Source organism: Mobula birostris, chromosome 6 (genome assembly GCF_030028105.1).
Source record: "Mobula birostris isolate sMobBir1 chromosome 6, sMobBir1.hap1, whole genome shotgun sequence".
Classification (NCBI taxonomy): Eukaryota; Metazoa; Chordata; class Chondrichthyes; order Myliobatiformes; family Myliobatidae; genus Mobula; species Mobula birostris.
In genome coordinates this window covers 77003917-77021577 of record NC_092375.1, presented here as the reverse complement: position 1 = coordinate 77021577, position 17661 = coordinate 77003917, and positions in this window count along the sequence as shown.

Genomic DNA, 17661 nt, shown 5'->3' with positions numbered 1-17661 from the left:
AGGTGAAATTTTGAAAGTACATAGTTTGTATGTTCCTGTCAGAATAAAAGAAAACAATAACAGGCTTTCTAGAGATTTTGAGACCCTGTTTAAGAAGAAGGAGGAGGTGCGTAGCAGGTATAGGCAGGAAGAAACAAATGAGGTGCTTGAGGAATGTTAATTATCCAAGAAAATAATAAAAAGGAAATCATGGAGGGCTAAAGGTGGCATGAGGTTGTTATAGCAAACAACGTGATGGAGAATCCCAAGAGCTCCTACAGATATAATAAGATCAAAAGGATAGCCAGGGACAAAATGGACCCTCTTGAAGATCAGAGTGATCATTTACACATGGAGCCCAAATAAATGGGGATATATTAAATGGACTTTTTGCACTTGTATTTACTCAGCAGATGGACACAGAGTCTATAGAAGTGAGGCAAAACAGCAGTAGCTCATGGACAGTGTACAGAATACATGGGAGAAGTGTTTGCTGTCTTGAGACAAATCTCAAGGACCTGTCAAGGTGTCAACTCAGATCTTGTAAGAGGATAGTGCAGAAGTTGCAGAGGAGGATTGAAGGACTAGAGCTAATGTTGTTCTGTTATTTAAGGAAGGCTCTAAGAATAAAATGGGAAATTATAGGTGATTGAGGCTGATATCAGTAGTGGGTATGCAACTCTTTTTCCCCTGGTGCCTCTAGAGACACGGCTCATTAGTCCCTGGCTAACAGCCACTGGACTCAACGGTAAGAAAACCACCGTTCTCAAACTCCGTATGCCTAAGTCAGTACGACTTGGGTCCCATCAAACCAGGAAGTTGGGATGTTTCAACCACCCAAACCCAGATCTGAGCAAATACTGTGTAAATACTGACCCCATGCAATTATCTGTTGGCAATAAATATCAGATCGTACACTGCGTACAATTATAAAGAAAGTATATTTACAAATTTCAGCATTATTAAACAGTTGGTATGGAAAAAAGGAGAAAAGTAAAAGAGCCCATTACAGTTAACACAGCCCAAATGTGCACATAAAGTTGGAGCTCATGTTGAAGCTGTCTTTAACTCGTGCGCAGGACCCACAGTCTGCGTGACAGCACACACCATCTTCCGAGCGTTGCTCAAAATCCACCTCAAACAAATGGGCTTCCCACAGGATGACTGGCCCTTCCTCCTTGATGCCATTCACCTGACCAAATCACCTTGTGCATCAGAGATGGCATCCTTAGCCACCTTCCCTCCCATAATCTCCCAGCTCCTGCCAAAAACACCACAGGCCCCGCCAGTGTCCATCACAAATCTCTCTGCCCAGCTTTCTCTAGAACCTTCTCCAATTCCACCATCCTGACTGGCTGACACGACGTTCCTAAGTTGAACATCATAGCCCCTTACCTTTAGCTGAAACCCAAATGTGCTAAAAGCAGAACAAGCTGCTTTTACAGAACTGCTAAAATTAAATACCTACAGCATTGCAGTAAAAATCCTAACCATCCGTTACACTCACCAACCCCGCCCCCCCAAACAGTCATGTCTTCATCACTTTGAAATTTGTCAACTCATCATTAATAACACAGTTTTCATAGGAATTTTAATATGTCAGGATCTCCCATCCATCTGTAAATGGTAGTGATGTATCTCACTAGGGGGATAGACACAACACTCTGTTCCCCCTGTACGTCATTGGCCAGCCTATCTGGGGGTGCCCTGACTCTTTGAGACCTCCTTATCTCATCTTTAGCTCCTCCAGCTTCAACCACCCTTTGTGACCCTGCCTGTCTACCAGAGGGCGCCTCCCCCTGTCTATCACTAGTGTCTTCCGGCGGCTTAGGTCCCTCTGCTCCATGACTGAACTTAGCTTCCTCCAGTTTAAGCAGATGCTGCCGAACATCTGCAGCCTTCACTGGTGCTAACTAGCGAGACCTCTCACAGAAAGGGATGTCCTCTGTCGCTCTAATAGTGCGGTAAGTACTCCTAGAGTAACCAACATCAGACTCGTCTGTGGAAAACACAGCTTCGCGTTGCAACATCTTCTCGGTTAATCTCCTTTTCCCCTCCTCGGATAATCTGGCAAATTTGAGGGGGTCCTCTCACTCCTCCAGGACGTAACATTTCAAGTTTAGACTGAGTGTACCACACAGTTTCTCGTTTCTGCTCATCATCTTGCTTGGGGCGGGGGGTGGATTTGCACCTTCTCAAAAGCAGTTCTGAACACAGGGTGAATGGACCAGGTTTTCAAAGAGTTCTCTCCATATCTCTACCTGCAAGCTCCCATGAGCCTTCTCACAATGAAAGTATTTGTCCCTTTTCAACCGGATCCGGGCAGACGAACATTGGTTTGTCAATAGTCTCAGTTACTCCAATATCTACTTCCGTAAAACTTCAGTTTCAACAAGTAGCCATCGTATCATCAGTACTAAGCCTCCGAATCTCATGGCATCAATGGTAAATGCGTCAAACACCGGTTGTAAAAATATCTATAAAGCAAAATAACTTGAGAACCTATGTTAAGTATGACTCCAGCATAAACATCTTCAATCCGTATGAATATATCAGAGCCTGGTCCCACTCAACCTTCAGGAATAATGTTTTGTACTTTTGTATTTCCCTTGATACACTGACAGGAACGTATCCTTGCCAAAACGCCAATCTTTTCCTTTATGGGATCCCTCCATAGTTTTGCCTCTTTTCTTCTCTGTTTGATTAGTCGCTGATTTACTTTTTGTAGATTTTCCTGTCCCTCACAGTCTCGCTTGAAATGTCCATATTTTTTCAGTTGTAACAGAAAATACCCGTTGCCTACCTAGTCAAGGAACCTTTTTTTTTCAGCAGCAGTCTGCTGCATCTTAAATTCGACCAATGGGTCTGGTTTTTCAAAGGATGTATCATGCATAGCTGAAACATTAGCAGACATCTATCAAATTCGCTCAGCTCGAAGGTCTTCCACCTCACTCCTCAAAAGCTCTATCTACACGGCATCAGGGGCCACTGAAGACAATACTCAGCTTTTGGAAATGTTCCGCTTCTCAGTCAGGTTTTCCAGACATTCCACCCTGCAAAAACTCATTTCAGGGAGGTAGCACCATCAATTTGTGGGAGACTCCCGGAACTTCCGGGAGAGGTGGGATGTCTGCAGGAGAGTAGCTCCTTAGCAGCTAGCCAGCTAGTTTAAATAACGTTAGCTATGCTAATGAATGAATGACGCCTGTTAAACTCACCTCAACATGTTTTTTACAGTCTTAACCCACCATGGGCAATAGAAAAGTCACTGTTGCAAACAGTGCAGCGAGCAACACTGTCATTATTTTTGATCCCTATTAGGCAGGGGTACACTTTAGTGTAGTCTGGGGTGACGTACGTTTTATATTTTCTGTTTTTGGGACACTCTGCCACTCTAACTTTTTCTGGAACTCTCTCGCTCTTGCTCTTGTGCATGAGCTCTCTCGCTCGTGGTCGCTCTCACTTGTGCTTGCTTGCTTTCTTGCTCTCGCTCTCTCTCTCTCACTGTCTCTCTCGAGGTCGCTCTCACTCGTGCTTGCTTTCTTGCTCTTGTGCTCGCTCTTTCTCGCACACTGTCTCTCAAAAAAATTGATTTCCGTGATATTGTATATAATTTGTGGACATCAGGGAGCCACTATTAATATGCGGGAGACTCCCGGAACTTCCTGGAGAGGTGGGATGTCTGGTTTTCTTCCCCTCTAACTTTTCTGAGCAACACAGCTACATTAAACTCTCTGGATTGGGTATTGTGTAATGAACCAGAGGTGATTAGAGAGATTGAGGTGAAGGAACCCTTAGGAGACAGTGATCATAACATGATTGCGTTCACTGTGAAATCTGAAAAAGAGAAGCCGAAATCTGATGTATCAGTATTTCAGTGGAGTAAAGCAAATTACAGTGTCATGAGAGGGGAACTGGCCAAAGTTGACTGGAAAGGGACACTGGCGGGAAAGACGGCAGAGCAGCAGTGGCTGAAGTTTATGTGAGAAGTGAGGAAGGTGAAAGACAGGTATATTCCAAAAAGGAAGAAATTTTCGAATGGAAAAAGGATGCAACCATGGTTGACAAGAGAAGTCAAAGCCAAAGTTAAAGCAAAGGAGAGGGCATACAAGGAAGCAAAAAGTAGTGGGAAGAAAGAGGATTGGGAAGTTTTTAAAACCTTACAAAAGGAAACTAAGAAGGTCGTTAAGAGGGAAAAGATGAACTATGAAAGGAAGCTAGCAAATAATATCAAAGAGGATACTAAAAGCTTTTACAAGTATATAAGGAGTAAAAGACAGGTGAGAGTAGATATAGGACCGATAGAAAATGATGCTGGAGAAATTGTAATGGGAGATAAGGAGATGGCAGAGAAACTGAATGAGTATTTTACATCAATCTTCACTGAGGAAGACATCAGAGGTATACCGGACACTCAAGGGTGACAGGGAAGAGAAGTGTGCGCAGTCACAATTACAACAGAGAAAGTACTCAGGAAGCTGAATAGTCTAAAGGTAGATAAATCTCCCGGAACAGATGGAATGCACCCACGTGTTCTGAAGGAAGTAGCTGTGGAGATTGGGGAGGCATTAGCTATGATCTTTCAAAAGTCAATAGATTCTGGCATGGTTCCAGAGGACTGGAAGATTGCAAATGTCACTCCGCTATTTAAGAAGGGGGCAAGGAAGCAAAAAGGAAATTATAGACCTATTAGCTTGACATCGGTGGTTGGGAAGTTGTTGGAGTCGATTCTCAAGGATGAGGTTATGGAGTACCTGGAGGCATATTGCAAGATAGGCAGAACTCAACATGGATTCCTTAAAGGAAAATCCTGCCGGACAAACCTTATTACAATTTTTTAAGGAAATTACCAGTAGGCTAGACAAGGGAGATGTAGTGGATGTTGTATATTTAGATTTTCAGAAGGCCTTTGACACGGTGCCACACATGAGGCTACTTAACAAGATAAAAGCCCATGGAATTACGGGAAAGTTACATACGTGGATAGAGCGTTGGCTGATTGGCAGGAAACAGAGAGTGGGAATAAAGGGATCCTATTCTGGTTGGCTGCAGGTGGTGTTCCACAGGGGTCCGTGTTGGGGCCGCTTCTTTTTACATTGTACATCAACAATCTGGATTATGGAATAGATGGCTTTGTGGCTAAGTTTGCTGACGATACGAAGATAGGTGGAGGGGCCGGTAGTGCTGAGGAAATGGAGAGTCTGCAGAGAGACTTGGATAGATTGGAAGAATGGGCAAAGAAGTGGCAAATGAAATACAATGTTGTAAATTGTATGTTTATGCACTTGGCAGAAGAAATAAACAGGCAGACTATTACTTAAATGGGGAAAGAATTCAAAGTTCTGAGATGCAACGGGACTTGGGAGTCCTCGTACAAGATACCCTTAAAGTTAACCTCCAGGTTGAGTCGGTAGTGAAGAAGGTGAATGCAATGTTGGCATTCATTTCTACAGGAATAGAGTATAGGAGCAGGGATGTGATGTTGAGGCTCTATAAGGCGCTGGTGAGACCTCACTTGGAGTACTGTGGGCAGTTTTGGTCTCCTTATTTCAGGAAGGATGTGCTGACATTGGAGAGGGTACAGAGAAGATTCACTAGAATGATTCCGGGAATGAGAGGGTTAAGATATGAGGAGCATTTTTCTGCTCTTGGACTGTATTCCTTGGATTTTAGAAGAATGAGGGAAGACCTCATAGAAACATTTCGAATGTTGAAAGGCATGGACAGAGTGGATGTGGCAAAGTTGTTTCCCATGATGGGGGAGTCTAGTATGAGAGGGCATGACTTAAGGATTGAAGGGCGCCCATTCAGAACAGAAATGTGAAGAAATTTTTTTAGTCAGAGGGTGGTGAATCTATGGAATTTGTTGCCACGGGCAGCAGTGGAGGCCAAGTCATTGGGTGTATTTAAGGCAGAGATTGATAGGTATCTGAGTAGCCAGGGCATCAAATGTTATGGTGAGAAGGCGGGGGAATGGGACTAAATGGGAGAATTTATCAGCTCATGATAAAATGGCGGAGCAGACTCAATGAGCCAAATGGCCGACTTCTGCTCCTTTGTCTTATGGTCTTATAAAGCTCTCTACCAGCCTCAGTTTCTTCATATTATCTGAGCACTGCCATTCATCCAGTAACTGAGATCTGTGCTCGGCCCAAGCCTCGTGTTCTTCTTCCCCATTGGGTGTGGGCTTGACACCAGAGAACACTTCCAAACTTCGACAACTTTGGCTCTCCACAGATATACTTCTCCATTTATCAACCAGTGATGTAAAAAGCAAAATGAGCTCAGAATTTAAATCAACAGCGGAAGGATTCATTTGACCTTTCATATCAGACAACTCCTTCCCCTCACTTCGCAGAAACGATGGGAACTTGTCTTTAAAGTCACAGCTACACCTCCCACTTCTCTAAACATAAGTATGACCCACGTCCCCACCTCTCCAAGTGCCCCGATCGTACCAGGCAGATCCACACCTGTCGCGTCACTGCTAGTCTGAACTAAGACGATACCTTTGCCCGCCATTTGGTCAAACTGCCATTCCATGAACGTAACTTTCCCTGATCAGCAGTTCATCTGGGCTGCAGATGTCCACCCCGCAAGGATTAAGTACGGGTAATCCTTTTGAACCACACCAACGCATGATCCCTGCGGCGTCCATAACCAAATATCTGTTCCGGACACCGGTTTCAACACAGGCTTAAACACACAAACCACTTAATAATATTCTTGCAGCAAGTACACGATATTCAGTGAATCCAATCACGTACAATGGCCCCACAATGAAACCCCTTATTACCGGGTGCCTCTAGAGACAAGGCTGGTTAGCTGGATGCCAACCGCCGTAAAACAAGATACAGACAGACAGACAGACAAGGTTAGTTAGCCCCTCGCTAACCGCCACTGGACTCAGTGTAAGAACACCACCTTTCTCTTACTCCGTATGTCTAGGGGTAGTAGGACTTGGGTCCCACCAAACCGGGAGGTTGGGCTGGTTCAACAGCCCGAGCCCTGATCGGAAGCGAATTCTGTGTTAGTACTGTCCCCGTGCAATAATCCGTCAGCAAGAAATAACACCGTAACTGCATGCAATTATAAATAAAGTATATTTACAAATTTCAGCTTTATCGAACAGTTAGTAGGAAAAAAGCAAAAATAAAAGGTCCCATTACAGTTAATCCAGTCCAAATGTGTCTAACTCACAGGCTGGACCCACCCACGGTCTGCGTGAAAGCATCCAGCACCGTCCGAATGTCGCTCGAACTCCACGTCGAAGAAACGGGCTCCCTCGCGGGCGTATTGATCTTTCCTCTATGAAGCCATTCATCTGCACAAAGTACCCTGTGGAACAGGGACGGCATCCTCAAGCATCTTCCCTCCTGTTCCCAGCTCCTGCCAAAAAGACCAGAACTCCACCAGTGTCCACCATAAATCTCTCTCTGCCCAGCTTTCTCTAGAACCTTCTCCCAATCCCGCCATCCCGATTGGCTGACACAACATACTCAAGTTGAACATTATAGTCCTTTATATTTAGTTGAAACCCAAACATGCTAACAGCAGAACAGACTACTTTTACAGAACTGCTAAAACAAAATGCCTGCAGCATTGCTGTAAAAAATATTAACCAAGGCATTACGAGTAAATATTGGAATATATTCTAAGAACTTAGAACATAGAATAGTACAGCACAGTACAGGCCCTTCGGCCCACAATGTTGTGCCGACCCTCAAACCCTGCCTCCCATATAAGCCCCCACCTTAGATTCCTCCATATACCTGTTTAGTAGACTCTTAAACTTCACTACTGTACCTGCCTCCACCGCTGACTCAGGCAGTGCATTCCACGCACCAACCACTCTCTGAGTAAAAAACCTTCCTCTAATATCCCCCTTGAACTTCCCACCCCTTAGCTTAAAGCCATGTCCTCTTGTATTGAGCAGTGGTGCCCTGGGGAAGAGGCGCTGGCTATCCACTCTATCTATTCCTCTTATTATCTTGTACACCTCTATCATGTCTCCTCTCATCCACCTTCTCTCCAAAGAGTAAAGCCCTAGCTCCCTTAATCTCTGATCATAATGCATACTTTCTAAACCAGGCAGCATCCTGATAAATCTCCTCTGTACCCTTTCCAATGCTTCCACATCCTTCCTATAGTGAGATGACCAGAACTGGACACAGTACTCCAAGTGTGGCCTAACCAGAGTTTTATAGAGCTGCATCATTACATCGCAACTCTTAAACTCTATCCCTCGACTTATGAAAGCTAACACCCCATAAGCCTTCTTAACTATGCTATCCACCTGTGAGGCAATTTTCAGTAATCTGTGGACACGTACCCCAAGATCTCTCTGCTCCTCCACACTACCAAGCATCCTGCCATTTACTTTGTACTCTGCCTTGGAGTTTGTCCTTCCAAAGTGTACCACCTCACACTTCTCCGGGTTGAACTCCATCTGCCACTTCTCAGCCCACTTCTGCATCCTATCAATGTCTCTCTGCAATCTTTGACAGTCCTCTACACTATCTACAACACCACCAACCTTTGTGTCTTCTGCAAACTTGCCAACCCACCCTTCTACCCCCACATCCAGGTGGTTAATAAAAATCACGAAAAGTAGAGGTCCCAGAACAGATCCTTGTGGGACACCACTAGTCACAACCCTCCAATCTGAATGTACTCCCTCCACCACCACCCTCTGTCTTCTGCAGGCAAGCCAATTCTGAATCCACCTGGCCAAACTTCCCTGGATCCCATGCCTTCTGACTTTCTGAATAAGCCTACCGTGTGGAACCTTGTCAAATGCCCTACTAAAATCCATATAGATCACATCCACTGCACTACCCTCATCTATATGCCTGGTCACCTCCTCAAAGAACTCTATCAGGCTTGTTAGACATGATCTGCCCTTCACAAAGCCATGCTGACTGTCCCTGATCAGACCATGATTCTCTAAGTGCCTATAGATCCTATCTCTAAGAATCTTTTCCAACAGCTTTCCCACCACAGACGTAAGGCTCACTGGTCTATAATTACCCGGACTATCCCTACTACTTTTTTTGAACAAGGGAACAACATTCGCCTCCGTCCAATCCTCTGGTACCATTCCCGCGGACAACGAGGACATAAAGATCCTAGCCAGAGGCTCAGCAATCTCTTCTCTCGCCTCGTGGAGCAGCCTGGGGAATATTCCATCAGGCCCTGGGGACTTATCTGTCTTAATGTATTTTAACAACTCCAACACCTCCTCTCCCTTAATATCAACTTGCTCCAGAACATCAACCTCACTCATATTGTCCTCACAATCATCAAGTTCCCTCTCATTGGTGAGTACCGAAGAGAAGTATTCATTGAGGACCTCGCTCACTTCCACATAATTGAAGAATGCCTTGGGGTTTTCCTTTACCCTACTCGCCAAGGCCTTCTCATGTCCCCTTCTTGCTCTTCTCAGCCCCTTCTTAAGCTCCTTTCTTGCTTCCCTATATTCCTCAATAGACCCATCTGATCCTTGTTTCCTAAACCTCATGTATGCTGCCTTCTTCCACCTGACTAGATTTTCCACCTCACTTGTCACCCATGGTTCCTTCACCCTACCATTCTTTATCTTCCTCACTGGGACAAATTTATCCCTTACATCCCGCAAGAGATCTCTAAACATCGATCACATGTCCATAGTACATTTCCCTGCAAAAACATCATCCCTATTCACACCCACAAGTTCTAGCCTTATAGCCTCATAATTTGCCTTTCCCCAATTAAAAATTTTCCTGTCCTCTTTGATTCTATCCTTTTCCATGATAATTATAAAGGCCAAGGAGCGGTGGTTACTGTCCCCCAGATGCTCACCCACTGAGAGATCTGTGACCTGACCCGGTTCATTACCTAGTACTAGATCTAGTATGGCATTCCCCCTGGTCGGCCTGTCCACATACTGTGACAGGAATCCATCCTGGACACACTGAACAAACTCTGCCCCATCTAAACCCTTGGAACTAATCTGGTGCCAATCAATATTAGGGAAGTTAAAGTCACCCATGATAACAACCCTGTTATTTTTGCACCTTTCCAAAATCTGCCTCCCAATCTGCTCCTCTGTATCTCTGCTGCTACCAGGGGGCCTATAGAATACCCCCAGTAGAGTAACTGCTCCCTTCCTGTTCCTGACTTCCACCCATATTGACTCAAAAGAGGATCCTGCTACATTACCCACCCTTTCTGTAGCTGTAATAGTATCCCTGATCAGTAATGTCAACCCTCCTCCCCTTTTTCCACCCTCTCTATCCCTTTTAAAGCACTGAAATCCAGGAATATTGAGAATCCATTCCTGCCCTGGTGCCAGCCAAGTCTCTGTAATGTCCACTACATCATAATCCCATGTACGTATCCAAGCTCTCAGTTCATCACCTTTGTTCCTGATGCTTCTTGCATTGAGGTACACACATTTCAACCGTTCTACCTTACTGTCTTTACACTGTTTATTCTGCTTCTCTTTCCTCAAAGCCTCTCTGTATGTTAGATCTGGCTTTACTCCACGCACTTCTTTCACTGCCCTATCGCTCTGGGTCCCATCCCCCTTGCAAATTAGTAAGAGACCAGATATAAAAATATTTGGATAAATAGGTACTGATTAGGGGTAGTCAACATGATTTTCTGCATGGCAGGTTGTGTCTAAACAACCTTAAAGATTTTTTCGAGGAAGTCACCAGGAGAGTTGATGAAGGCAAGGCAGTGGATGTTGTCTGCAAGACAAGGCAATTGACCAGGTTCAACATGGGAGGTTGGACAGGAAGGTTCAGTCACTTATCATTCAAGATGAGGTAGTAAATTCGATTAGATATTGGCTTTGTGGGAGGAGCCAAAGAGTGTGAGTAGGTGGTTGTCTCTCTGACTGGAGGTCTGTGCCACAGGGATCGGTGCTGGGTCCATTGTTGCTTGACATCTATATCAACATTCTGGATGTATTAGAGGCATCGGCGGTGGAGGAAGGCAGGCAGAGCACCAGCAAACATGGTGAGTTCTTTCTTCTTGCGTGGGTTGTTTTCTTATTTTTTAAACGATAAAAGAGAGATAGGGGCTAGCGGAGCAGCTATCATTGGAGTGGGGGGTTAGAGTCAGAGTGGGAACTTCAAGGCTTTGGCTGAGGCCAAAGTAACAGCTAAGAAGGGTAGGTTTTCCCATTCATTATTGCTGATTTGGTCTTGGTTGCCCATTGTACAGTGCAAGCAGGATGGCAGATATGGCAGTGGAATGCTCCTCCTGTAGGATGTGGGAATTCATGGGACCTGATGGTCTCCCTGATATCTACAGGAAGTGCAGCCAACTCCAGCTCCAGGAAGACTGCGTCAGGGAACTGGATCTGGAGTTGGATGAACTACGGATCATCCGGGAGGCAGAGCAATTGATGGATAAGACTTTTGAGCAGGCGGTTACACCCAGAGTGCAGAATTCAGGGAGTAGATGGATGAACACTGAGAGAGGTAAAGGGAGAAAGAAGTCAGTGCAGAACCCCCTGTGGCCATTCCCTTCAGCAACAGGTATACACACCTTTGGATACTGACGAGAGGGATGACTTATCTGGGCAAGGCAGCAGCAGCCAAACCAATAGTACTGTGATCAGCTCTGAGCCTCAGAGGGTAAAGTCAGGCAGAACAATGGTCATAGGGGGCTCGATAGTTAGAGAGACAGATAGGAGATTCTGCGGAGGGAAGTTTGCTAATGCTTTTGGGGAGGGATTAAACTAGATTTGTAGGGGAGTGGGAACAGAAGTGAAGAGGCAGAGGATGGAGTAATTGGCACACAAGTAGAGACAGCTTGCAGGGAGTTTGTGAGGAAGGATGGGCAGATAATAGAGTAAAGATGCACTCAGCCAGATGGTTTGAGATGTGTCTATTTTAATGCAAGGAATATCATAAACAAGATAGATGAACTTAGAGCATGAATCTATATGCAGAACTATGATATTGTGACCATTACAGAGACTTGGATGTTTCAGGGGCAGGAATGGCTGCTGAGTGTGCCAGGCTTTAGATGTTTTAAAATGGACAGGGAGGGAGGCAAAAGTGGTGGGGGTGTGGCATTGCTAATCAGGGACAGTATCATGGCTGCAGAAAAGGAGGAAGTCATGGAGGAATTATCTACTGAGTCAGTGTGGGTGGAACAGAATGGGGGCAATAATTCTACTGGGTGTTGTTTACGGAGTAGAGATAACCCAGGAGATCATAGACCGGTGAGTCTTACGCTGGTAGTGGGCAAGTTGTTGAAGAAATCCTGAGAGGCAGGATTTATGAGCATTTGGAGAGAAGTAATCTGATTAGAGATAGTCAGCATGGCTTTGTCAAGGGCAGGTCGTGCCTTATGAGCCTGATGGAATTCTTTGAGGATATAACAAAACACATTGATGAAGGTAGAGCAGTAGATGTAGTGTATATGGATTTCTGTAAGGCATTTGATAAGGTTCCCCATGCAAGGCTCATTCAGAAAGTAAGAAGGCATGGGATCCACGGAGACCTTGCTTTATGGATCCAGATTTGGCTTGCCCACTGAAGGCGAAAGGTGGTTGTAGATGGTTTGTATTCTGCATGAGGTTGTTGACTAGTGGTGTTGTGCAGGGATCTGTTCTGGGACCCCCCTTCATTGTGATTTTTATAAATGACCTGAATGAGGAAGTAAAAGGGTGGGTTAGTAAGTTTGCTGATGACACAAAAGTTGGAGGTGTTGTGGATAGCCTGGAGGGTTGTCAAAGGTTACAGAGAGACATCAATAGGATGCAGAGCTGGGCTGAAAAGTGGCAGATGGAGTTCAATCCTGATAAAAGTGAAGTGGTTCATTTTAGTAGGTCAAATTTGAAGAGAGAATATAATATTAATGGTAAGACTTTTGGCAGTGTGGAGTAACAGAGAGATCTTGGGGTCCATGTCCATAAGACACTCAAAGCTGCTGCGCAGATTGACAGTATTCTTAAGAAGGTGTATGGTGTGTTGCCCTTCATCAACCATGGGATTGAGTCCAAGGGCCATGAGGTAATGTTACAGCTATGCAAGACCTTAGTAAGCCCTACTTGGAGTACTGTGTTCAGTTCTGGTCACCTCACTACAGGAAGAATGTGGATACTATAGAGAGAGTGCAGAGGAGATCACAAGGACGTTGCCTGGTTTGGACAGCGTGTCTTATGAGAATAGGTTGAGTGAACTTGGCCTTTTCACTTTGGAGAGGAAGAGGATGAGAAGTGACCTGATAGAGGTGCATAAAATGAGGAGAATTGATTGTGTGGACAGCCAGAGGCTGAAATGGCTAACACGAGGGGGCATAGTTTTAAGGTGCTTGGAAGCAGTATAGCAGGGATGTTAGGGGTAAGTTTTTCACTCAGAGAGAGGTGGGTGTGTGGTATGCACTGCCAGCGACGGAGGTGGAAGCAGATACAACAGGGTTTTTTAAGAGACTCTTAAATAGATATAAGGAGCTTAGAAAGTCAGAGGGCTACGCAGTAGGAAAATTTTAGGCAGTTTCTAGAGTAGGTTACATGGTCGGCACAACATTGTGGGCTGAAGGGCCTGTAACGTGCTGTAGATTTCTATGTTCTATGATAAAGTAGTGAACTGGATCAGCAAATTTGTAGTGGAGAGCGAGGAAGGCTATCAAAGCTTGCAGAAGGATCTAAAATAGTTGGAATAATGGTTGAAAATAGCTGATAGAATTTAATACAGACAAGAGTGAGGTGTTAAACTTTGGGAGAACAAACCAGTGTAGGGCTAATACAGTGAGCAGTAGGGCTCTACGGAGCATGGTATTCTGAAAATACGGATCCATAAGTTATTGAAAATGGCATCACAGGTAGTAAAGAGAGCTTTCGGCACACTGACCTTCATAAATCAATTGAGTACAGGAGCTGGAATATTATGTCAAATTTGTATAAGATGTTGGTGAGGCCTAAATTGGAGTATTGAGTGCAATTCTGGTCACCTGTCTATAGGAAAGGTATCAATAAGATTGAAAGAGTGCAGAGAAAATTTAGAAGGATGTTGCCAGGACTTGAGGACCTAAGTTATAGGGAAAGATTGAATAGGTTAGGACTTTATTTCCTGGAGCCTAGGAGTATGAGGGGAGCTTTGATGGATGGATACAAATTTGAGGCAGATAGATCGGGTAAATGCAAGTAGGCTTTTTCCACTGTGGTTAGGTAAGACTACAGCTGGAGGTCATGGGCTAAGGGTGAAAGATGAGAAGCTTAAGGGGAAGATGAGAAGGAAGCATCTTCACTCAGAGGGTGGTGTGATCATGAAATGAACAGCCAGCAGAAGTGTTGGATGGAAGGAGTGTGGAGGGTGATTGCCCAGGTGCAGGTCTATATGACTAGGCAGATTAATAGTTCGGCTCAGACTAGACGGTCCAAATATCTGTTTCAATGCTGTAATGTTCTTTTCTATGACTCTATGAAAACAATATCCAGGTAATTAGAAATGTACTTAATTTAATCCACCCTGTTGATTAACCTAGCAAAATTAATTATATAAAGTAAAAGATTGTTGTTATCAGTGATTCACTAACTGTAACAGGAGAGATACCGTTACACATAGAAGCTTCATAGAATCTGTAATTTTTGGTTTACCAATGTTAGAACCAAACCTTTTAACATCTTCAGCTTGTCAGATGATTGTATTTCTTACACTAATGGCCAGAAGATCCATTTTGCTGAATTGGAAAGAGATTAATTCCCCCACCACATTTCATTGGTTCTCTCAAACTATGTTGTGTTTAAACTTAGAAAAAATGAGAAGTGTTATCTATGATCTCTCTATTAAATTTGAAAAGTCTTCGAGGCCATTTATTCAATACTTCCATATGATGTAATTTGACCTTTTCCAAATCTACTTTATTCCTTTTTAATATATGTTGAGAGGAGCTGAGTCAACAACACTAATGGTTCTTTATTTTATACTTCACAACAGCCCATGTCTTTTTTTTCTGTAGTTTAGTTGGTTAATCTTGTTAATTTTTTGGGGGGTATATATATTTTTTTTCTTTTTTCCTTTATCGTATTAATTTGTATATATATAATATTTGTATCTTGTAAGACTGGGAGGTTTAATATCCATGTACTGTACTAACTGGGTTTATATTTATATATGATAATTATAACAATGTAATCCCAATAACTTTGTATGATTACTATGTTACGTTAACCTTTATTATTATGATACTAATAAAATGATTGAAAAAGAAGAAGCTTCAATCAAAACTTTAATTTCCATCCCAACCATTTCTGTTAGTTGAATAATAAATTTCAAATTCTGTCATTTCTCAAGAGAGGCTCTGAGAAGGTATGCAGTGTGTCAGTGAAATGTTTGATTGAGAAAATGGGATTTAGTGGCAGCAGTCTCTCTTTCCAGAACACATACAATAGAGCTAATTACGAAGAAACACAAACAAAAGTTAGAGAGAATACTCCTTTCATGACTAACTTATCCGGGTTTGGAATAAAAAGAAAGAATAAACTGGGCCAGTCAACGTCTTTGAGTGCCCGTCCTACTCGCTGCTCCGCGACATTCAAGCCACTCTCCTTGGCGATAAGACTGAGGCTCTGTCCTGCTTTGTGTCTGCAAGCTTCACAGTGATCTGCCCCACTACGTGATGAACTGAGGCTGAGGCTAGAGGCCTTCTCTGGCTTCTCCAGGCTTCTAGCCTATGGACTCACTTTAGTTCTGAATGCTGTTGCTTGCTTTTATTGTTTGCATGGTTTGTGAGTGTGTGCTTTTCTCTCTCTCTCTACGCATTTGTTTGGGTCTGTTTTTAATTTTGGGTTTCTTGTTTTGTGGCTGCTTGGAGGCAGATGAATCTCCAGTTGTATAATTGATACACACTTTAATAATAAATGTATTTTAAACTTCTGAACTTTGCGAAGCGTATTAAATTTCTCACAAATATTAAGTGAGCATTTCTTTCTTTCTTTCTTTTCCTTTTTTTTGGTCATAAAGTGCATTTGCACAGCTTCGGGATATTGGGCAGCACTTGAATTGAATTGAATTGACTTTAATTACTTACCTGCTTCATATACGTGAGGAGTAAAAATCTTTACGTTACTTCTCTGTCTAAATGTGCAATGTGCAATTTATAGTAATTTATAATAAGTAGTATGTACAACAGGATAGTCACTATAACATAGAAATACAATTGTGTCAGCATGAGTTAATCAGTCTGGTGGCCTGGTGGAAGAAGCTGTCCCAGAGCCTTTTGGTCCTGGCTTTTATGCTGTGGTACTGTTTTCTGGATAGTAACAGCTAGAACAGTTTGTGGTTGGGATGACTCGGGTCCCCAGTGATCCTCTGGGCCCTTTTTACACACCTGTCTCTGTAAATGTCCCGAATAGTGGAAAGTTCACATCTACAGGTGTGCTGAGCTGTCCACATCACTCTCTGCAGAGTCCTGCGATTGAGGGAAGTACAGTTCCCATACCAAGCAGTGATGCAGCTAGTCGGGACGCTCTCAGTTGTGCCCCTATAGAAACTACTTCAACTGTCTGAGGTGAAAGAGATGCTGTTGTGCCTTTTTCACTGCACAGCCGGTATGTACAGACCACGTGAGATCCTCAGTGATGTTTATGCCAAGGAACCTAAAACTGTTCACATTGAGGGAGATGTTGTTTTCTTGACACCACTTGTCAGAGTGGTGACTTCTTCTCTGTAGGCTGCCTTGTTATTACTTGAGATTAGGCCAATCAGTGTAGTATCATCAGCAAATTTAATTAGAAAATTGGAGCTGTGGGTGGCAACACAGTCATGAATATACAGAGAGTAAAGGAGGGGGCTTAGGACACAGCCCTGAGGGGCATCTGTGTTGCAGGGCAGAGGTGAGGGAGCCCACTCTTACCACCTGCCAGCAATCTGACAGACAGTCCAAGATCCAGCTACACAAGGCAGGGTGAAGACCGAGGTCTCTGAGCTTCTCATCGAGCCTGGAGGGAATTATGGTGTTGAATGCTGAACTGTAGTCCAAGGACGGTATTCTCACATAAGCATCCCTCTTCTCCAGATGTGTAAGGATAGTGTGTAGTGCTGTGGCTACTGTGTCATCTGTCAATTGGTTGTTTTGGTATTTGAATTGCAGAGGGTCCAGTGTGGATGGTAGCATGCTGCAGATGTAGTCCTCGACCAGCCTCTCAAAACACTTGTTTATCATTGAGGTGAGTGCAACAGGACGCCAATTGTTCAGACATGTTACCTTGGTCTTCTTAGGTAGAGGGACAATTTTGGATGTTTTGAAGCAGGAGGGCAGTCTACACTGGGAGAGGGAGAGATTAAAAATGTCTTTACAGCCATTGAAGTAGATGTGCATGAAACATAATGGACAAGTTTCAGACAGTGTCATCCTGACACTGAGCATTATTGGCCTGAAGTCAGTAAGACTATAGCAGGTGCTAGCACATGATATCCAAGAGAAGTAACCCCATTTGAGAGGATCAAATGAGCTGTTTGCAGAGTACTGATGTGAATGTACAATGGAATACCAGGTTCAGGAAATCATTGTCAAGGGTGCTGAAAAATTACGGCAACCAACACAGAACTTTCCAATTTGGAAGTGCTGGCTCACTCTGTGGACCCGATACAATTTCCATTGCGGGTAGCAAATATCAATTATAGCAAGGAAGCCAGGGATTATGGAAAACCACTGTAGCTTATAGGCATAAAATAACAT